Genomic DNA, 23,829 nt, shown 5'->3' on the forward strand with positions numbered 1-23,829 from the left:
CCTGTCCATCACCAACTCCCGGAGTTCACTCAGACTCACGTCCATCGAGTCAGTGATGCCATCCAGCCATCTCATTCTCTGTCATCCTCTTCTCCTCCTGCCCCCAATCCCTCCCAGCATCAGAGTCTTTTCCAATGAATCAACTCTTTGCATGAGGTGGCCAAAGTACTGGACTTTCAGCTTTAGCGTCATTCCTTCCAAAGAAATCCCAGGGCTGATCTTCTTCAGAATGGACTGGTTGGATCTCCTTGCAGTCCAAGGGACTCTCAAGAGTCTTCTCCAACACCACAGTTCAAAAGCATCAATTCTTCAACGCTCAGCTTTCTTCACAGTCCAACTCTCACATCCATACATGACTACTGGAAAAACCATAGCCTTGACTAGATGGACCTTTGTTGGCAAAGTAATGTCTCTGCTTTTGAATATGCTATCTAGGTTGGTCATAACTTTTCTTCCAAGGAGTAAGCGTCTTTTAATTTCATGGCTGCAGTCACCATCTGCAGTTGTAGTGACACATTATCACTCTTATTATAATAATTACCACATTCAATTACATCTGTCATTGACATTTCAGACCCTGCTCAATTTTACTCTTTATGTGGGAGAAACATCTTTAGGAAGACAAACATTTGAATACATCTCATACTTGGGCAATTTAAGAGAATGGATCTCTTCTTCACCCATCAGGAAATGACAGGGTTGTAAACTCAGTTGACTACCTTATAGAAAGGCTCAATGTCAGAGAAAAGAATTACTGCAGATTTCTAAGCATCCTCAGCATTAGTGCTTCATTGTTTGCCTTCTTTTTAAGTGTAGTAAACATTTAGAAAGTCATTGTTATCTTTTAAGTGTAGTGCATTAACACATTCCATATTCAAGTAAAAATGGCATTTTTTAAAATTTCAGTGCTTCTGATTACACCTGTATCTTCTGTGGCATGAATAATTTAACTACAAGTAGTGACTAGAATAACTTCCCAACTTCAGCACTGGTCTATTAGACTATATAAAAAGTGGAGCATTGTACTTTTCAATCCATTGTTGTGACATCTCAAGGGAAAATAAAATCCTGCAGTTAAAAATTGCTCTTATGTTTCTTGCCTTCAGCACTATCACCTAGATTCTAACTAGGTCTTTGTGCAGGGTTCTGGTCCTTGGAGACGGATCACTTTATATTCTCTGAACTGTTAACTATCTCCACGTTGACATGAAGGATGACTCTGCCCTCCTTCTCTCAGACCTACTTTCCTTTTACATCTTTGGAAAATAACATTCTTGTTTGTGTCAATTATAATCTGGTACCACTGATTGTTATACATCTGGGGAAGTTTGTGTTATTATTGGATGTGGTTCACTCTGGTTTCTCATTGTATCTTGTTAGCATCACTAATTATTCCTTTAAAAGGAAGTAAGTGATTTCTCCTGTTATGTGGTTTTCTAAGAGTGACTGGTTTGAGTTTTAAATACAGAAAAAGAAAAATAAATGTACATTAATGTAATAGTTTGTAAGACATTTGATAAGATGAAATTGTACACTGAGGCAGAATCTCATACAACCATGACCTGTATTCTCAGAGATGGTAATATGTGAGTGTAATATTGTTGACATTGTTTCTAGTTCAAACCACTTACTCAAGTTTCAAGAGTAACTAAAAAGCTATTTTCACAGCTTTATGCAACTGTATTAAATATAATAATATCTAAGGTGGTAATACTAATTTCAGTTTTCCTACTCAAAGTTGTTATTGTTTGGTTGCTAAGTCCAGTGTGACTCTTTGCTGCCCCATGAACTGCAACATGCCAGGCTTCTTATCTCCTGGAATTGCTCGAACTCATGTCCATTGAGTCAGTAACGCCATCCAACAATCTCAGCTTCTGTCACCCCTTCTCATCCTGCCCCCAATCTTTCCCAGCATCAGGGTCTTTTCCAATGAGTCAGTTCTTTGAATCAGGAAGCCAAAGTATTGGAGTTTCAGCTTCAGCATCAGTCCTTCCAAGGTTGATTTCCTTTAGGATTGACCGATTTCATAAAGAAGAAAACCTATACTTATTTGGAAGATAAATTTTAAAAAATTTCACTTGGATAATTTTATCTAAGCCAATAAACAACACGTTTAGTACAAAAAAGCTAGGTTTACATCACCCAGCTATGTTTTCTTACTACCACCATAACCAAAGAATAAAGAATGTTATTACACTTGAATGACTTATGACATCATTTTACATCATAAAAAGTAGGGCACATCTTCAAATAAAGAGGTCTCAATGAGAGAGACTTGCAAATTTCTTCTAATGTTAATATGTATCAATATTTATTTTTAGAAATGATACATACTATTTGTTGAATAATCATCTCACTGGGTGTCTGACGTTACCACTTGCTACATTTGACTTAAACCCCATTTTCCTGTACACCCCCCTTATGTTAAGCAACATGGAATTTGTAGCTATAATTAAAATTTATTCTGGGTGCATCCTTATATAGCAGACTGGAGAACTACTAGACTATTGTAGTTATTGTCTGACGCTGTCTCCTTTACTCTAGAACTTCTGACCCTCTTGTTCTGTCATGGTCAATTCTGAATGTTGTTTTCCAAAGCAAAGGTCCAGGGAAAAACATTTTTACTTATCCTTTCCTTTTTCTTGCTCACACTTCTGAACTGAGATCCCCTTTGCAAACTATTTTTAATAATCCTCCATCTTTCAAAACATGTAATCCTTGTGCTGTCAAAATTTTCAAAACCTGGTGTGGTAATTTCTACAGTCTTCAGAAATCTCTGAAAAATTCCCTGAGAAATATGTTACTTTCTTACTTCTGAAACAAAACTCATCTCAAGTACTTTGTTGGAGGAATCTAATAAAAGTGATTTGCTCCACTTAACTATCTGCACCCCTTCCATCCTATGGAACTCCTCAAAAATGTTAAAACATTAAAAACATGTTAAGATTGGAGCCTCCTTAAAAATAAGATCTTGTGCACTGAATGGAGATTATGTGTTAATCAGATTATAGTGTACTTTTTCAGAAGGAATTTGAGTAAATTTTTAAAATATTAATTAAATAGTTTATCATTTTCCACTGGAAAAACAATGTTCAAATCAATCGAGTGCTTTTTCATTTTAAGAAGCCAGAATCCTGTGACTCACAGGTACTTTTTCCTCCTATGCAAAATGTTAAATACATCCTTAGTCTCTATTGAAATGAAATGCTTCTAGTTTATCCATTTGTTTCTATGACTAAGTCAAAGCAGGGAACATTTCTGCTAGGATGACTGCCAGTCTGTCCCCACATGCTTTAAAAATTCCACAGCTAACATTCAATTACAGGAAGTACACTTGCTCCCTGACACTTTCTTTCTTAAACTCAAAATTTAAACAGAACTGCTTTGCACATAAAATAAAATTTTAGAAGTTTACTAAAAAAGAATAATTCAATTTCATGTAGAAGAGAGATAATATTTTGCTGATTCATTTCATATAGCACTTAACCTAACAAAACATGAAAGTTGCTGACAATTTATTGATGTTGGCAATGGTATTCTAACACTTAAACCTTTTCCCCTTAGTTCAAAATATTTGCATTGTGTTTCTCTCCAAAAAAGTGTTATTGCATTATGCTAGTAATGAAAATTGAGGAGCATTAGTTAGCATTAGAATAGCTCTGTTCCCATTTAGCTATAATATTTTAGTTCAAGTAGCCAAGAGATAAATGACTAAGTGCATTAAATAAATTATTCTGACAATCCAATGAACATGGCAGCCTGTGGCTTACACTGTCCCTGAGATTCACCCTACTAGGTAAGAAATTTCTCAGGACTGGGACGTTTCAGTGCAAGATAACACTAGGTAATTCTGGAGTGTGAACCAGAGAATCACTAATATCAAAACACTAATTTTGTAGCGTTGCAAATGCAATACTATTCCTTGAGTTGTATTGACTTGCACAAATCACATCAGTTCAGTTCAGTTCAGTTGCTCAGTCGTGTCCGACTCTGCGACCCCATGGGCTGCAGCATGCCAGGCCTCCCTGTCCATCACCAACTCCCAGAGTTTACTCAAACTCATGTCCTTTGAGTCAGTGATGCCATCCAGCCATTTTACCCTCTGTCATCCCCTTCTCCTCCCACCTTCAATCTTTCTCAATATCAGGATCTTTTCCAATGAGTCAGTTCTTTGCATCAGGGGGCCAAAGTATTGGAGTTTCAGCTTCAACATCAGTCCTTCCAATGAATATTCAGGACTGATTTCCTTTAGGATGGACTGGTTGGATCTCCTTACAGTCCAAGGGACTCTCAAAGGTCTTCTCCAACACCACAGTTCAAAAACATCAATTATTTGGTGCTCAGGTTTCTTTATAGTCCAACTTTCACATTCATACATGACCATTGGAAAAACCATAGCATTGACTAGACAGACCTTTGTTGGCAAAGTAATGCCTCTGCTTTTTAATATGCTGTCTAGGATGGTCAAAACTTTTCTTCCAAGGAGTAAGTGTCTTTTAATTTCATGGCTGCAGTGACAATCTGCAGTGATTTTGGAGCCCCCCAAAATAAAGCCTGTCATTGTTTCCATTTTTTCTCCACGTATTTGCCATGAAGTGATGGGACTGGATGCCATGATCTTAGTTCATTTGCTTTTAATTCACCTCTTTTCATTTTTCTTTAAGAATAAGTGGACTGTGAACCCAGAGACCTGAGATTTGTGTGTATGTGTGTGTGTCTCTATTACTAGATAGTTAGTGATAACTGATAATAATAGTGTTCAATAAGAATCTATAAAAAGCTAGCCACTATACTGAGTTCTTTAAATACACTTTCAAAATTAAGCCTGAAAACTATCCTGATGTGTCCTCACCACTGAAAACAGCACCTGTCACTTAATAAACATTTAATAATGAATATGCAAGTGTCCAAAGGAGATATCACCACCCCACCACAATGCGTTGAGAAAATGGTGTAACTTGCCAGCTTTATACCACCCAGTAAGAAGCAGAGGCAGACTATGGAAAACAGTATGGAGGTTCCTCAAAAAACTGAAAATAGAGATGCCATATAATCCAGCAATCCCATTCCTGGGCATATATATGGAAAAATACGAAAACTCTTAATTAGAAAAGATATATTCACTCATATGTTCATTGCCGCACTATTCACAGTAGATAGTACACGGAAGCAACCTAAGTGTCCATCAGCAGATGAATGGACAAAGAAGATGTGGCACATACATACAATGGAATATTACTCAGCCATAAAAAGAATGAAACAATGTGATTTGCAGGAACATGGATAGACCTAGAGATTGTCATTTTGAGTGAAGCAAGTCAGAAAGATGAATATCATATGATATCATTTATATATGGAATCTAAATTACGATGCAAATGAACTAGTCTATGAAACAGAAACAGAATCACAGACAGAGAACAGACTTGTGGTCTGTTGAGTCATTGAGTCAGTAATGGAATCAGTCCATTCAGTCTCCTCAATAGACAAGGAGGAGGGATGGATTGGGAGTTTGGATCAATAGATGTAAACTATTATATAAAGAATGGATAAACAACAATGTCCTACTCTGTATCACAGGGAACTATACTGAAGAAGCCAAAATGGGAAGGAATATGAAATATTATATATATATATATATAACTGATTCACTGGGCTGTACAGCAAAAACTAACACAATATTGCAAATCAACTATAATTCAATTTTTTTTTTTTAAAGGAAGCAGAAGCTGGATTGGAATACAGGTCTAACTGATTGACTACAAAGTTCCTGTTTTGATTCTCCATGCACACATTTTGACCTCAGTTCTGTGAACTTCAGGTCATTATTTAGGAGACAAAAGGACTTAAGTGATTTTTAAAGGTTCTTTCCAAATTAAATATATTTTGAAAATCCATGTCCAACTTTTAAAAAATTAACATCAAACACAGATTTAAGAAGTGGATTGGGATACTGAGAGTTAATCTGGAATTTTTTCACTTTGAAGAGTTGGCAGTTTTGCTGGATTTAAGGCTGAGTGTAACAAGTGAGCCTCGGGTATTTCCTTTTGTGGGTGTATATACTCTCTTATCTCAGTTCTGTTATCCAAGCAACTCTGGAAACCAGAACTTCTGAAATTCATTTGGCTGCGAATTCTGGCTTGACCTGAACTGATTTGACTTCAGATATTAACCTGAACTAATGTGAGATGGTTTCCAGTCTTTATTTATCACACTTGAGAGTATTTGTTGCCTAAAATAAGAATGTAGTTGGCCATGATGTGCTACTTCCATTCCTTGAGGTGAAGAAGGCTAGGACATTAACACCTTGCACAGTGTAGGCAACGTATGCCTATCTATAAATCTAAAACATCTAAATTATAAAGTATATCTAGACAAAAGGTTTTGGGATGATGGACAGTGGGCTTGTTCATGCCCCAGTCACTAAAGTCATACTCAGGGGGGATCTTTAAATTATAAGAAGGTTCTGGTTTTAGGACTTTGAGAGGCACCCACTGTAGAATTGGGTTTCCTTATTTAGAAAAGGAAGACCAACAGAAATCAAAGTAGGTCAGACAGAACTATTACTCACCAGGATGGTACATGCATCTCTATAAGGTCTCGCATTTTGGGGGCAGAAGCAAGTAGTGGAATCCTGGGAGTGACAAGGTCATTGTCCCACCTACTACAGCAGTATACCTGGAGCAACCCAGACCACTCCACACACTGCCAGCTATTCTTTGACACAGCTACTACTTTCTGTTTCTAACATTTACCTGTTGTTTTCCCCATTCCTGTCCTAGTTTTAGAACAATCAGAGCATTTCAAGGCAGCATAATAATGAGAGAGAAAAACCACAACACTGAACCTGTATACCGTCTCCTGGGTTTCTAGTTTCCTTACTGACATTATCCTATTGGGTATTCACATAAAACAAGCAGAGAAGGAAGAAAAGTGTTTCCTATGACTCCATTTAAAAGATGGCAAGACTTATGATCCCAGAGGCTAAGTGACTGGTCATTGCCACACAGCTACTTGGTGACAGCTGAGAGACTAGACTCTAGGTTCTTAGCAAAGTGAATTTTCCACTGTTCCGGCAATGACTCTGCAACTTAACTTTTGTCATTTGACTAAGGCTACACTAGGATAGCTCTCTTTTTTAATAGTTGTTATATAAACACATGCACGGTATTCCACAAATATCACGGCAACAAATAAGATAAAATTATATAAAATGATATTACAGTATGACTCACACGATTTCTTGATTGCATCTCCAAATGTTTTTCCTAGTCTATGCAAGATACAAGACACAGTTCTTAAAATGACACTTAAATTTCTGTATGTCTGAGAATTTGGAGACCAGCCAAGCATTCATTCTGATACTGCAGAAACTAACGCTGTGCCTTACAAAATGGATCACAGCATGCTCTTGAGATGTCTGAAAGACGCTGTGGACTTCAATCACGGTGAGGAGAGTGGTTTCTGTATAGTGGCTGACTTCAGTGGTCCCTTGAAAGCCTTCAGGTGGGGATTTATATGGCAGTAAAGAGTCCTAGGCAATCATGTGTCTATGCTTCAGGGTCCTTCATGGTTAGCTCCTTTTAGTCTCCCTTTATAAATCGTTAGCTTTCCTCCTTCTTTTGTTTGTAACTGACAAAGCAGTTTCTGTATTTTTTCATCAGGTTGTATTTTGATGGAATTATGTCCTCTCTAAATTCCTATGTTGAATCCGAACCTCCAGTGTGATGCTGTTTGGAGATGGAGCCTCTGGGAGGTAACTAGGTTTGGGTGGATTTATCGGGGTGGGGCCTTCACCATGGGATTAATGCCCTGAGAAGAAGGGACACTACAGAAAGCGTGCTGTCTTTTTCCGCTACACCATGTGAATACACAGCAAGAAAGCAGCCGTCTGCCAGCCAGGAAGAGGGTGCTTCCCAGAAACTGATGAAACTGGCACTCTGATCTTAGATTCCCAGTCTCCAGATCTGTGATGAAATAAATGTCTTTTCTGTTTAAGCTGGCCAGTCTGTGACATTTTATTATAGCAGCCCACTATCACCCAGCCAGGATAGTTACAGCATTGTAAATGCCACCTCACTGGAGACACTGATCATAATCAATGCTGCTATATGCTTTGAAGCTAAAGCTATGTTAGACTGTTATTCAGGTACTTAACTCTAGTTTAGCAGTATTCATTTCCTAGATATAAGAAGAAAATAACACATGGCCGGTAGAAAAAGAGCATGACTTAGTTGGACATGCCAAAAGTTTAGCTGAGTCCCAGTCCTTTGTGACTGTCAAGTTGTAGAAGAAAAACCAAGTTTCTACAATATGTTTTAGATGTTTCCAAGTTATGTCTTCTCCCTTGGGGTAGATATTCAGTCAACAGAAGTCCAACTTCCTCTCCAGTTGCTTTCCTCCTCCTGTACTTCCTAAGATGACATGGGAACCTGGGTAGCTCACTGTAACCTCATTGCCATTTACACAGGGATCCTTCAGTCTGTGTCTGAGGAGATGGATGCCTGGTTTTGCCCCACTACTGAGTGCCTTCTGTACCTTAGTACTAATATCTATGGCAGATGGATTACTGTAGCTACTCTGAGTACAGTCAGGATCAGTTGGTGAGTCCTTGCTGAATTGGTCCCTTTTCAATTTTCCCTGAGTCTTTGTCCATGCATCGTGGTTCATGCACTGCTCTCACTCGTAATCCCACTGCAGGCATCTGACTCTCAATTGCACAGAAGACCTTCTGGAGGGGATAGACCGAGCTTGCCTTCATGTTGCTTGATGTGACAGGATGCTGATTAAACCTTTGCAAAGAGGTCCTGAGAAGAGGGGAGATAATTTTAAATGGTGCAGTGAAGAATACTGAAAACACAGTTTGATGATAGCCACACATAGTTTTCATAAAGCTGAGATACACAATGTAAACTCTAGTGCAATGAAGTACTTAATGAATTTGTAAAAACTTAGGATCTCCCTTGCGGTTGAATGTTTTATTAGATATTAATGAATATTTTCCTTTTACTAAATGGTTGTTATAACCAAATCTCAAAACTAAAGTATAATCAGAAACATATGTTTTTGTACCCCCTTGCCAACTATTTAATAAACCCTAAGCAATTCTAAGGAGACTCAGACAATTCTTGCCTTTAAAACATCATAATCTGAAGTCTTTCATTTTGAGTTACATGGTTCCAATGGATCTACTTTGCTCTGAAAATTATAAATAAAAATATCCAGAGCCCTAATGTAATTATTTATGAGTTTTCTCTATATATGAAAATAATGATTGCAATTAAAATGATATCTAACTTGGTAACATGAGGCTGATGGCTTCGGTTGTGCTTGTGTTCTGATTTTTTTTTCTCATTTTCTTGATTTCCAGTAATTTACTCCTTAGATAAACAATAATCAAGTTCCCTATGGTAATTATATTTTAAGGGTAATCTTTATTTTTTCCTATCTCCTTTAAATTCATTTAAATCAATGTTATACCTGTTAAAAGTATCTATTTTAACAAAAGAAGCAGCAAAAACTTTTCTTCAGTAGGAAAATACTAGAGCTGGCACAAATTCTGAGACTGGCCAATCAGTCTTCAGAGATGAGAAAACTACAACTCTGATATATTAAGTGAATGGTCTATTGCCAATCAGATACTAGAAGAAATATGATTATTAATTCTAGATTTCTTAACTCTTGACCCAATGCTGTTGTTTTATAACCTTAAGATCAATTTTAAATATAAACTTAGATATACTAATAATCCTTTTAGAATTATAGCCCTATGTTTCTAGATTTTGAAATTGTCATGCATTACTATTCATCCCATTCATTGTGTATTGAGTATGTGTTACATGCTAGAATCTGTGCAAAGTACTTGTCATAGATTAGCTCATTTATTTCTAAGAGCAACCTGGCAAGAGTATCATTGCTGTTATTATTTCTATTTGATAAAGACTCAGAGGCTCTGGTAGATGAAGTTCCCATGTTCACAGTTGCATCCTTGGTGAAAGTGATGGCAGAATGAACCCAGACTTCTGGCTTTCCCAGCGTGTCAACTTCCTGAATTTCTCTGAGAGGCTGAAGTCAGCCACAGCTGCCCGCATGTCTGTTGTGATGCTAGAAAACTGGGAATTCTGTAATTTACTCAGCTTCTCTTTTTATACCACTAATTAAATAAACTTAGCAGCATAATTGGGACTCACCTTTGCCAAATTAAATTATTTTCTGGAATGATTTTTCTATGTCAAACTCCTGACTCTATAGTGCTTTCCTGTTCTTCTCACTGCCTCTTTTCTCTACCATTCTCTTGTTTTAATATATTTTATTTTGTGTTGTATGTATCTTTACATACATCTTCACACATAAGATAATATATATATATATATAAAGTACACATCATTACAAATACCTTTATAACCTTCTTGGAACAAAGCCAGACCTAAATAGAAAACAAATAATTAAATAAATTATTCAATCTCAAATCACTTTAATGAAAAGCTAGAATCAGTCAGTTCAGTTGCTCAGTCGTGTCCGACTCTTTCCGACCCCATGAATCGCAGCACGCCAGGCCTCCCTGTCCATCACCAACTCCCGGAGTTCACTCAGACTCACGTCCATCGAGTCAGTGATGCCATCCAGCCATCTCATCCTCTGTCGTCCCCTTCTCCTCCTGCCCCCAATCCCTCCCAGCATCACAGTCTTTTCCAATGAGTCAACTCTTCACATGAGATGGCCAAAGTACTGGAGTTTCAGCTTTCGCATCATTCCTTCCAAAGAAATCCCAGGGCTGATCTTCTTCAGAATGGACTGGTTGGATCTCCTTGCAGTCCAAGGGACTCTCAAGAGTCTTCTCCAACACCACAGTTCAAAAGCATCAATTCTTCGGCGCTCAGCCTTCTTCACAGTCCAACTCTCACATCCATACATGACCACTGGAAAAACCAATGCAGGTTAATTTTTCATGAATGTAGAATAAACTGTGAGCCATTTCAGAAGCAGATGCTGAAAGAGCTCAAGTATATCCAACCACAAAGTTCTGCAAGATGGAATATATGTGCAGGATTTATTTCAAGAGGAAATGGGTAGTCCAGAGTCATTCACAGAGGTTCACTCTAGCAAGATAAACTGGATAGTTACTGTTTCACAATGACATAAACTAGTTAGACATCACTTTTTGATTACTTCTCTGGCTTTTCCCCTCCAAATTATTCCTAATAAGAATTTTATTTTTTAACTGAAGCATAGTTAATTTAGCATGTTGCATTTCAAGTATACAACAAAGTGATTTGGTTTATTCTTTTTCAGATTGTTTTTCATTATAGGTTATTCCAAGGTATTATGTTTAATTCCCTATGCTATACAGTGGGTCTTTGTTGGTTATCTATTATGTATATAGTAGTGTGTGCTAATTTCAAATTCCTAATTTATCTCTCCCATTCCCCATTTTTTTTTAACTATAGCAAAATTGTATATCAGAAACCCTATTAAAATCACTGGTTGACTTAGGTAAAAAAAAATTCACTGTATTATATAGGAAGACCTATAAGAACTGTTATTATATAGGGCTTCCCAAATAGCTCAGTTGGTAAAGAATCCAGCTGCAATGCAGAAGACCCCAGTTGGATTTCTGGGTAAGGAAGATCCAATGGAGAAGGGATAGGCTCCCCACTCCAGTATTCTTTGGCTTCCCTGTGGCTTAGCCGGTAAAGAATCTGCCTGCAATGTGGGAGACCTGGGTTTGATCCCTGGGTTGGGAAGATTCCCTGGAGAAGGCAAAGGCTATCCTCTCCAGTATTCTGGCCTGGAGAATTCCATGGGCTGTATCATCCATGGGGTTGCAAAGAGTAGTACACGACTGAATGACTTTCACGCCAAATAAACATTGCATTTTCCTGTTAGAGATCTCTTGTGGGTACTGGCTGAACTTCTGATCTTAATCATTTAGAACTACTAATATCCTTATAAATATAGAATGGCTGATTAAATTATTACATGGGTGTCACTATAGCAGAATAATAATAAGACATTTCATATTTTATTATAAACAGCCTATAAAATATATACTTAATGCCACCTGTCAGTTCAGTTCAGTTCAGTTGCTCAGTTGAGTCTGACTCTTTGTGACCCCACGAACTGCAGCATGCCAGGTTTCCCTGTCCATCACCAACTCCCAGAGCTTGCTTAAACACATGTCCATCAAGTCGGTGATGCCATCCAACCATCTCATCCTCTGTCATCCCCTTCTCCTCCTGTCTTCAATCTTTCCCAGCTTCAGGGTCTTTTCTAAGGAGTCAGTTCTTCGCATCAGGTGGCCAAAGTATTGGAGTTTCAGTCTCAGCATTAGTCCTTCCAATGAATATTCAGGACTGATTTCCTTTAGGACTGACTGGTTTGATCTCCTTGCAGTCCAAAGGAGAGCAATTTTCTGATATTTTATTTATCCAATGATGCTAAAAATGGACTTTCATAAACTACTATCTTATTTAATTTTACCCTTGTTAAGATCTATCTAAAATAACGTGAGTAACAAACACTGGTGCTGAAATTAACCTGTCTAGATTCCCATTATGAGATATTCAAAGGTAATTTTATTCTTCATCTGAATAATTGACATATTCTTAGAATGTCTGCATAAGTTAGGAAATTCAGCAATATTCATCAGACTAAACTATTTTGTTGGTATTTATTTCTTAAATTCTGTCAACCAAAAAAGAAAATGTAAGCCCTGCTATCCCACTTTTCTGTGTAGAAATTGCTTTACTTGAAATTCTATTCATACTAAACATCTTTATAAAAGGTGACTTAATTCTATCTTTCAAAACATATTTCAGTTTGAATAAGGATGTGTCTGTGTGTATGCATGTGTGTTCACACTCTCTGGTGTCCAGCTCTTTGCAACACCATGGATTATAGCCCTCCAGGTTCCTCTGTCGGGATTTCCCAGGCAAGAACACTGAAGTGGGTTGCCATTTCCTCCTCCAAGGAATCTTCCTGACTCAGGGATTGAAACCATCTCTTGCACCTCCTGCATCGGCAGGCAGATTCTTTACCACTAGTGCCACCTGAGAAGCCCTGTGTTAATTAAATGGAAATTGACTAAGTCAGATGGCATTATATATTTGCTAGTGCCTGATTTTCATCAGGAGAAGAATAAAGACACCTTAGTACTCAAATACCACAGCATGCACCCATTGCTGTGGAAAGAGAAACAACCAAATCAGTGGTCAGTTCCCTCCACATTTGGCACAAAATTCAGCAGCTTCCAGAGTAAGCAGAATTAGATGCTCATTGTCAAACAAAATTGCCAATTCTGTGCTACAGATTTTTATTTTTAATGTTCTACTCTGGAACACTAAAATGAAGACATGTAAAATATGCAAAAATTTCATGTGCAAGTCACAGTAAGAACATAGGAAATAAACATATTCTATTGAATATTGTAGCATTACCAATTGAATTGAGCTCATTTACTAAAGACATAATCTTAACAACTGAATCAGAATTTATTATCTGTTAAAAAAGTTTTATTATCTATTGAAAAATAAATAGATAATGTATTATCTGTTAAAAAAAGTTTTCAAACATAGTCATTATTTCTCATCAGTGAGAAAAAATTGCTAACCTTTTCCCCTTTACTAATTGGACACTCTGCCTTCTCTTTTAGATGATGCCAACAGACCACAGTAGTCTTTCAGATGGTGAGGAGAAACCAATTCTGCAGTTATATTTTTAGCAGTGCTGGCCCAGGAACATGCTTAAAAATACTGCATCAGAACTATGCTGACAGTCATAACTTCAGGGCAATTTAGGAACTACCTTCAGATCCAATCTGAAAATCAGACTTCTTGCCAAGAAGTTAAATTTTAGAAACTGGTGGCTCAGATGGTTAAGAATCCTCCTGCAATGCCAAAAACACAGGTTTGATCCTTGGGTTAGGAAGGTGAGCTGGAGAAGGGAATGGTAATCCACTCCAGTATTTTTGCCTGGAGAATCCTATAGACAGAGGAGCCTGGTGGGCTACAGGCCATGGGGTCACAGAATCATACACAACTGAGTGATTAACACTTTACCCACTAACAGAACATGGGTCAGAAAAAGGAGGCAGGGCAGATCATAACAGCCATACGCATGGGAAAAGAGAGGTTGCCGTAGACTGTTGACTAGAGCCCAAAACAAATACCACTTACAAATGTCATGACATGAAGAGTATGATTTATTTTTTTTTCCTGGTACTGGTCATGCTTTTTATTTACTAATTTTTTTTCAGTATTTTAACACATATCTATTTTGGGGGCTTCCCTCATGACTAAAAATAAATACATACATATTAAAATGCTGAAAGAGAATGAGCAAATAAAACACATGACCAGTGCTAGGGGAAAAAAAAATCATACTCTTCATGTCATGACGTTTGTAAGCAGTATTTGTTTTGGGCTCTAATCAACAGCCTATGGTAACCTCTCTTTTCCATGCATATGGTTTTATGGTCTGTCCTTCTGTCTTTCTCTGCTCCCTCCTTTTTCTGACCCATGTCCTGCTATTGAGTAAAGTGTCTCTCAGCCGTTCTGACTCTTCAGTTACACTGTTTCAATGGTACTGGTTCCCTTTTACAGTACAGGTAATAATTTTTCCTTTTAGGATAAATTTAAGTGGAAACAGTGAGTCAATTGAAGGGAAAATATGTAAGCAACCACATAGATGATGTAAAGATGTGGCAAAGGGACACAAAACAAATTTTTAAAATACTGTAAATACCTAATTTTGAACCTTTCCATTAGAAATATGTGAAATACCTTGAGAAAACTTAAAGAGTATAGCTTGGTGGGTTGAATAAACTGTACTTTTTAAAACCATCTGCCCAAGTTTGGCCTGAATTAGTTAGGGGAAGATGTAAATATGCCATTTTCACTTCTTCAAACAGGTTCTTAGAAGTAAGTATCCCTCTTCCTGCATATACAATAGGCTGAATTTGTGCAGAAATCACTCCTGAATCTTCATGAGCGATATCTCTATGCAGTGAGCATGTAGAGATTAGAGTCAGTGGATAGTCCTCTGCAATGGTTGGCTCTTTCACAAAAACAGTGGAACAGGTCTGTCTTCTTCTTATAGGCTCAGATGTGACAAGGGGAAAGAGGGCTGTAAATGTCCTCCTGAACACAAAAGCAAGGAGCAAATAAATGTGAAAGGAACTTGTGCTCTTCTTGCTTAATTAGCTTCAAATCCCTAAGACATTTATCACATCCCAGTCATGTGATAGAAGTAGGACAGCAAAAGGGAAATGTTGGGAAGTTTAGCAGAGCACAGCATCAGCTATTAGTAATCTGATGAATCTTTCACTCGTAACCTTTGAAAGTACAATTACCATAAAGTGAAGCATGCCTGAGGAAAAAAAATTCTGTGGAAAACATTTCTAGGATTTTAAAATGTATAAGGATGGGAAACAATAAGTAACAATGTAAAACTTTATCAAATTTTTCGTGGTTAACAATTGTAATGAATTAAATTACATTTAGATTGACATACAGACCAAATGTGTGCTCCTGAACATGTTTTGAAAATTATATATATATATATATATATATATATTTTATGGGTTTCCCTTGTGGCTCAGCTGGTAAAGAATCTGCCTGCAATGCAGGAAACCCGGCTTCCATCCCCAGGTTGGGAAGATCCCCTGGAGAAGGGAACAGCCACCCACTCCAGCATTCTGGCCTGGAGAACCCCACGGACTGTATACTGTATTGAGGAACTCTACAGAAATCACTTTTAGGTACTTATATTCCTATTAATTTAGTACATTTTCAAACTCTAATTTTATTGTTTACATGGAGGAAGTGCTTGTAGCATTTATATCAGCAAAATATATTCTAATTACACTATTTACAGAGTCTGTGGAAAAATAAAACTGTTTAAAAAATCCCTGGAAGAGTTCTTCTTCTGGATGATATGAAAAAGCTGGAGCAGACTTGCCAATTTCCCATGGACATGTATAAACCAGACATAACAGACAACACTTCTGTGCCCAAATATGGGACAATGGGCAGCGTGACAGTGACCCCTGAGATAAGGGACGCAAATGATGAGAGTCTAGAGTTGCCCTAGCTTTCTGCCTGAAGGTACCCACCAGACCACATGCAGGAGGAGAAAGTAAATTTCCACATGATGGTCTTACTGAGTGAAAGAAAAGAGGGCAGAGCTCAGGGAGAGTGATGGGGTATAATTTAGAGGACAATACCAGAGAGATTTGAGCTCTGCAAAGATAGAGCTCCCCAAAACCTGTACAAGGATCCCCTTAAGCTGGTTGTTATATACTGAGCAAAACTGTGGGAGGTCAGATAGAGTGTTCAGGGAACTGTAAAGTGAACAGTTCCCAGAGCTTGTTCAGGTCTGGAAGATGTTGTGGTCTGATACAGACTTTGGAGTCTTCATAGAACATTAGGGAAGTTCTGGATACACCTAACGGCAGTTACACTTGACTAGTATGGGCATCCCACTATTCAAGGAGGCTCCTAATGGTCTCCACGTCCTGGGACTCATGTTCTCTTCTCCTTAAATGTGAGCAGGGCATAGTGACTTGTGATAATTAGTAGAATATGGCAAAAGTGATGAGATATAACTTCTGAGATTAGATTAAAAGACATCTCACTTGTCTTCTCTCTTGATGGCTTGCTCTGGTGGAAGACTGAAGCATGTAGCCACACCTGAAGCCTATAGTCTACATCCTTCAGATGGAAGAACAGTGCTACTAGACGAAAACTTGGATTTCCTGAAAATAATACTGTTGGGAATGGTAAATGTGTGAGTAAATATAATGCTGTGTCAATATGATTCTCTCATTTTTATAAAACAGAAATAACAGAAAGTGTACCATGGAACTTATAATATACATGTAACATGTTATAAATCCTGTGTATGAAAACCGAAGTATGAAGGATGGGGGGAATATAATTTCTATGTTGTTAGGATTTTTTTGCATTTTATCTGAAATGATGTACCATTAACTGAAGCAGAGTGTGACAAGTTAAGAAGCATGTAGAAAACCCTAGAAAAACCATTAAAAATGAAATATAAAGCTATTGCTATAAGACAATAGAAGAAATTGGAGCAAAAAAAAAAAAAAAAAGAAGTAAAAGAGAGAAGAGGGAAAATAGCAGAGGTACCACTACAAAACAAATAATGAAGGGATAGATTTTAACTTAATAATATTCTTAATTAAAGGAAATTAAAGAAAGACTACAGTTAAAAGGGGGAGAGTACCCCACTGGATGAAATAGATATACACAATTATATGACCTACAAGAAATGCATTTCAAATGTTAACACAGATAGAAATATTTAATTTCTTTAAAATATTAAATTAATTTATTTAAAATATTAAATTAAAAATATTTAATTCACATAAATATGTTTCACATAAAACATATTTATGTGAAAACATAAATATGCTTTCATGCATAATATACCACCATTAATAAGGAAACAGGTATAACTATATTAATGTCAGAGAAAGTAAATTTTAGGACAAGGAATTATACTTTAAAAATTATAAAATAATAAAGTGGGAAATTAATTAAGAAGATTTATGTATAACCCTAAATGTGTATACCCACTAACTGTGACCCCAACCCCAGCACTTCCTCCATAACCCGCCACATGCCATGTCTGTCTCTCTGCATCAGCAGAAAGTAGGCTAATGGAAAAGCAAACACAGTTAACCCTGGAAAAAATGCAGATTTGGACTGTGTGGGTCCACTTATACATGGATCTTTTTCAGTACCGAACACTACAGTACTACAGGGTCTGCAGTTGGTGGAGGAACCAAGGATGTGGACGGCCAACCATAAATTATGCTCAAATTAACCCCCATATTGTGCAAAAGTCAACTGTATTCCCGAATGGGATCCCAACTTGGGGCTTGAATTGTTTTGTGGTCTTGGGCATGTCCTTTCCCTCTCTGGACCTTACTTTTTCAATGGATCAAGTTAGGAAGCTGGACTTGGTAATAAGGGTCTGTCTTCCTTTACTATCCAGTAGGGGGATCCCAAGTCCTCTGATATGGATATTCTTAACCACCATAGATTTGCTGTTGTTATTATTTTTTAAGTATTTAGAAACATTAAAAAAAATGAGATATACATAAAAGTCTGGATCTAGTGTGTCTTGAATACAAACCAGAGAGTCTGGTAACATAGGTCTGTGTTCCTCCTGTACTGCAGCTATTGGTTAGAATGCAACTCCTACCCCTTTAAAGGGGATATTCTTCTTCAATTCACCACAGTCCGCACCTTTCCCTATTGCCTTCTGTCCTATATAGTACAGATCAGTTGCCATTTATCACTGTGCCATTTATATTGTTGTTTTATTCTTTTTTTAATATGTATTTATCTTTAGACAGGGGCTTTCCTGGTGGCTCAGTGATAAAGAATCCACCTGCCAATGCAGGGAACATGGGTTTGACTCCCGGTCCGGTAATTTCCCCTGGAGAAGGAAGTGGCAACCCACTCCAGTATTCCTGCCTGGAAAATCCCATGGACAGAGCAGTCTGGAAGGCTATAATCCATGGGATCACAAAGAGTCGGACATGACTTAGCAACTGAACAACAACAATACTAGATCAGATCAGATCAGATGAGATCAGTCTCTCAGTCGTGTCCGACTCTTTGCGACCCCATGAATCGCAGCACCCCAGGCCTCCCTGTCCATCACCAACTCCCGGAGTTCACTCAGACTCACATCCATTGAGTCAGTGATGCCATCCAGCCATCTCATCCTCTGTCGTCCCCTTCTCCTCCTGCCCCCAATCCCTCCCAGCATCACAGTCTTTTCCAATGAGTCAACTCTTTGCATGAGGTGGCCAAAGTGCTGGAGTTTCAGCTTTAGCATCATTCCTTCCAAAGAAACCCCAGGGCTGATCTCCTTCAGAATGGACTGATTGGATCTCCTTGCAGTCCAAGGAACTCTCAAGAGTCTTCTCCAACACCACAGTTCAAAACCATCAATTCTTCGGCACTCAGCCTTCTTCACAGTCCAACTCTCACATCCATACATGACCACAGGAAAAACCATAGCCTTGACTAGACGGACCGTAGTTGGCAAAGTAATGTCTCTGCTTTTGAATATGCTATCTAGGTTGGTCATAACTTTCCTTCCAAGGAGGAAGCGTTTTTTATTTCATGGCTGCAGTCACCATCTGTAGTGATTTTGGAGCCCGGAAAAATAAAGTCTGACACTGTTTCCACTGTTTCCCCATCTATTTCCCATGAAGTGGTGGGACTGGATGCCATGATCTTCGTTTTCTGAATGTTGAGGTTTAAGCCAACTTTTTCACTCTCCACTTTCACTTTCATCAAGAGGCTTTTGAGTTCCTCTTCACTTTCTGCCATAAGGGTGGTGTCATCTGCATATCTGAGGTTATTGATATTTCTCCCGGCAATCTTGATTCCAGCTTGTGCTTCTTCCAGCCCAGCATTTCTCATGATGTACTCTGCATATAAGTTAAATAAACAGGGAGACAATATACAGCCTTGATGAACTCCTTTTCCTATTTGGAACCAGTCTGTTGTTCCATGTCCAGTTCTAATTGTTGCTTCCTGACCTGCATACAAATTTCTCAAGAGGCAGATCAGGTGGTCTGGTATTCCCATCTCTTGAAGAATTTTCCACAGTTTATTGTGATCCACACAGTCAAAGGCTTTGGCATAGTCAATAAAGCAGAAATATATGCTTTTCTGGAACTCTTTTGCTTTTTCTATGATCCAGCGGATGTTGGCAATTTGATCTCTGGTTCACACAAGTTCAAAACGCAAGAAACAAGTTCAGATTGAATTGAAAAGTAAATAGGAAATTCCACAATCATATGTGGACAATTTAAACTTCTCTCTCAGTAGTTGATAAAGAGTATTAAGAAATATAAGGCAATTGAATTTGTGAAGTTTTTATTCAGCAATAGCAGAGTAAACATTCTTATTGGTAGCATATGGGCAATTCATCAAAATAGACCTTATGCTGGGGCATAAAACATATCTTCGAAAATCAAAAGGACCAAAAGTATAAAACTGTATTTTGCATGTAACAATTAAATTTTAAAATGACAGCAGAAATCTATCTAGAAAATTTCCAAATAGCTGAACATTAATCAGGTCATTTCTACAAAACCATGAGTCAAAGGAAATTCACAAAGCTTTTAAAAATATTCCTGTTAAATATAAATGAAAACAATATGTCAACATAGGTGAGATATTGCTAATATATTGCCTAGAAGGAAATTTAAGGCTTTAAATACTTATATTAGAAAAAAGAAAGACAAAAAATAATTTGTATTAATACCTAAAGAAATGAAAAAAATAACTAAGACAAGGACAATAGAACACAAGTAAATAAGTCAACAGTAACTAGTAAGAAAAGTCAGTAAAATGAAAGGATTTTTCTAAAGATTAGAAAAATAAACTTCTGGCTGGATCAATAGAAAAGAAAAGTGAAGACACAACTTATCAATAGCAGGAATGAAAGAGAGAGCTCCAGAATTTACAGAAATTAAGACAATCAAGTGATATCATGAACAAATCTATGTCCATAAATTTGAAAATTACATAAAATTCAAAAATTATTAGAAAGGCAAATTATCAGAAATGATTCATCTCTAAATACAAGATAATTAATATATTCTGTATCATGGAAAATAGTAAATAGTTTAAATCTTTGGCATTGATACCTATGTAGAGTGCCATACCCCTAAATTAATATTTTAAGACTGTATTTCCTACTAACTTTCTGGGAAGAATAATGGGTATGCTGCTATATACATAATTGGTGATTAACATCATTATGGTTGTATGGCATCATCATGATTGGATGGTTGGATGGCATCACCGACTCAGTGGACATGAGTTTGAGTAAACTACAGGAATTGGTGATGGATAGGGAAGTCTGGCATGCTTCCCTATCCATCACGGACCCTGTGACGTCCGTGGGGTCACAAAGAGTCTGACATGATTGAGTGACTGAACTGAAATGAACTGAACATCATTATTGATTACGAAGTACTGTCATTACTGACTCAATGGACATGAGTTTGAACAAACTCCGGGAGATAGTGAAGGACAGGGAAGCCTGGTGTGCTGCAGTTTACAGGGTCACAAAAATCAGAAACGACTGATTGACTGAACAACAGAGTACAACCATTATGCGACTGCAATACATGGCCAGTACAATGGTGCCGTTGACAAAACTGCACACCATTCATTGGAGAGACAGGGAAGATTTGCAGCTAACGTGCATTGCTGGTGGAAGCTGCAGGCACAACCAGTGTGTAAAACAAAAACAACTTGGCAATCATGCTCACCACACAAACCAGCCATTCTATGCCTAGGTACTTACACAAGTGAAGTGACAAACACACATTTGCACATTCATTCCAGTCCAGAATTGGAAATCAGCAGGTGACTAGGTGAACTCTTACATTTGTATTAATCCTAAAATGGAAACTCCCCAAATACCCATCAGTAATGAGTGGATAGAAACCTCCCTGGTGGTCTAGTAATTAAAAATCCACCTTGCGATACAGGGGACTTGAGTTCAATCCCTGGTTGGGGAACTAAGACCCAACATGACTTGGAGCAACTAAGCCCATGTGCTGGAACTATTGCGCCTGTGCCCCACAAGTAGAAAGTTCAGGCACCACAAGGAAAGGTCCCACATGATGCAGCAAAGATCCTACAAACTGTGGTAACTACGTCTCAAAGCAGCCAAACTAATAAATAAATATTAAGATTATACTAAATAGATAAGTAAACTGTGGTACATGTGATACATGAACACAAAGATAAATCAGTGACACATAGAACATGCACAAACCTCAAAAACATGCTGAGACGCAGGAGAATGACATGGTAAATAGAAGACATGGTACATAATTCCATTTACATGAAATTCTTTCACACGTAAAACTAATCTATAGTGACAGGAAGAAGGTCATGCTTACCTGGAGCCATGGGTGCAGGGCAGGAACCTTTACTGCCTAAAGGTAGGGGGGAAGTGGTTGTATCTTGATTGCAGTATATCCAGTGTTAAAACCCATCAATCTGTACGTTTGAAATGCATCCATTTTATTGTGTATAAAGATTTCCTCAATGAAGTTGAGTAAAACATTTTTTTTTAAAAAGAAACACGTTCTTAGAATGTTTTTCTCAGTATTTGAATGATTTAATATAACAAAAAATGTCACACACTTTAATAATAAAGACTATGAAATCTATACTTGAAATAAAAAATCAAAAACCCTAAATCTATCTGAGTTTACAGTATATCAGATGCAAAGATTAGCATATTTTCTTTGCCATAGCCAAACATCATATAGAAAATTGAAATTTTAATAGGTATGAACTTCTCTTCTGCCAAAAATGAAGCAAGGAGAAGAAAAGAAAGGAAAATGGATGAGATAAAATGAGTGAAAAAAAGAAATACAGTTGTATGATACAGTTACAGTATCTAACATAGATAATATATGGCTCAAAAGTCCCTGAACTGGGAGATAAGAAAGAGATACTTGGGCAGGTCTGTGGCCTGAAGGAAAATATTGATTTTCAAACTGCCTGGGGCACATACTTGAAAATGTCTGCATCAGGCTCATATATCCCTTTGGGTAAAGACTCTAAAAATAGAACAGCTTACTCCGAGGAAGAGGGAGTCCCTGCAGCATATTTATTTAGCCTAATAGGAAAATTAGAAGCCGAGCTCTCCAAGTGTCTTACACATGTGATGCAGAGATGGAGGTAACCCATAGAGATTTTTAAAATGGAAACTTCTATTTATATAACTTTACTTAAAATTTTTAATGAAGTTGTCTTTGACAATTAACACGTTCGTGGGGAATTTTCATGTTTCCCACATATGATGGATTTAGATGGGTCACCACAGTGACCACCACCTCTGTTTCTTATATTTTTTTAACCAGCCCAGGCACCATAAGTACTTACCTTTCACCGTGAGGACAGTTAATGAGTCTGCCACTGCGTTATGAGGGGTACAGTTTTTCTACTCTAAAAAAAAAAAGAATTTTTTTCAGATGAAAAGATTTTTCTTAATAAAGCACACTCTCTCACTAAGCACAGTCCTTTGAGTCAGGAGGCAGGATGAGGGTCCACATAGGGTGTTGATGGTTTGGTGGAAGGGCCTCTCCTTGGTTTCTAGTACTGCCATGAAGCTTGTTCTTTTCTTTGGTTTCCACGTGGGGATGCTTTATCTTTTTGCCCCTGATGAACGAGGAACGGCCTGTGTAGGGACTTAATTGAATAAGAAAACAAGAAGAAAGAACTCATTCTAAGGAATTACAAACTTCTTCCAAAAAGTGGGGCAAGTCCAAAAATATATATATTTTTAAAATGGCAGTGAATTATTAGGTTATAATCTGTACAAAATTCCACTGGTGTTACCTTTGTTTACCTTGAATCACAATTAGTGTTCTTCAGTGTGGCAGCATCCTGACTGCAGTTTCTAGAAAGAAATCCTTTGGTAGAATCAGTAAAGCACATTTTTGTGTCCCATAGCTCTTTTCTTAAATGCACATTGCAGTTTCCAGAAGCAGTTTTCCCTCATTGCCTGTATTTGCATAATGTTTATTGCCAGGAAGATTATTTAAGTGTGATGAAAGTTTGAAGTTTGGAGTGTGTGCTTTAATCAAGGTTATAGTTACTGCATCTGGAATTATCTGGTTATTCAAAAAAGTCTAATTTGGTGTATGATTTTCTATAAGTTTTAACCAATAAGCTATTTCCCAAAAAGTAAGAACACATGTTTTGGAATAGCACTGCCTTTAGTTTGCAGTGTATGTGCCTTCTTGGTGGAGA

General features: G+C 37.5%; 2 long non-coding RNA genes across 5 annotated transcripts in view; one reads left to right on the forward strand and one right to left on the reverse strand.

Moving 5' to 3' along the window:
* Positions 1 to 9,283, forward strand: part of LOC129629990 (uncharacterized) — a 47,000-nt gene extending 37,717 nt beyond the window's left edge. Inside the window, exons 2-4 of one of the 2 annotated variants that reach the window (XR_008703451.1) lie at positions 7,663 to 7,754; positions 8,469 to 8,601; positions 8,699 to 9,283. This is a non-coding gene — a long non-coding RNA (uncharacterized LOC129629990). The remainder of the gene's footprint in view (positions 1 to 7,662; positions 7,755 to 8,468; positions 8,602 to 8,698) is intronic. The other variant, XR_008703453.1, reaches the window with a different exon arrangement.
* On the reverse strand, positions 8,469 to 23,192 carry LOC129629989 (uncharacterized). 3 transcript variants are annotated; one of them, XR_008703449.1, is made up of 3 exons: positions 22,960 to 23,192; positions 21,966 to 22,065; positions 8,469 to 8,805 (listed from the first exon to the last, which is right to left on the reverse strand). It is a non-coding gene; the product is annotated as an uncharacterized LOC129629989 (long non-coding RNA). The 3 variants fall into 3 exon arrangements; XR_008703448.1 differs by lacking the exon at positions 8,469 to 8,805 and adding an exon at positions 10,468 to 10,917; XR_008703450.1 differs by lacking the exon at positions 8,469 to 8,805 and adding an exon at positions 14,609 to 15,135.
* Positions 23,193 to 23,829: the final 637 nt, after the last annotated feature.

This window comes from Bubalus kerabau, chromosome 16, assembly GCF_029407905.1.
Source record: "Bubalus kerabau isolate K-KA32 ecotype Philippines breed swamp buffalo chromosome 16, PCC_UOA_SB_1v2, whole genome shotgun sequence".
Lineage (NCBI taxonomy): Eukaryota > Metazoa > Chordata > Mammalia > Artiodactyla > Bovidae > Bubalus > Bubalus kerabau.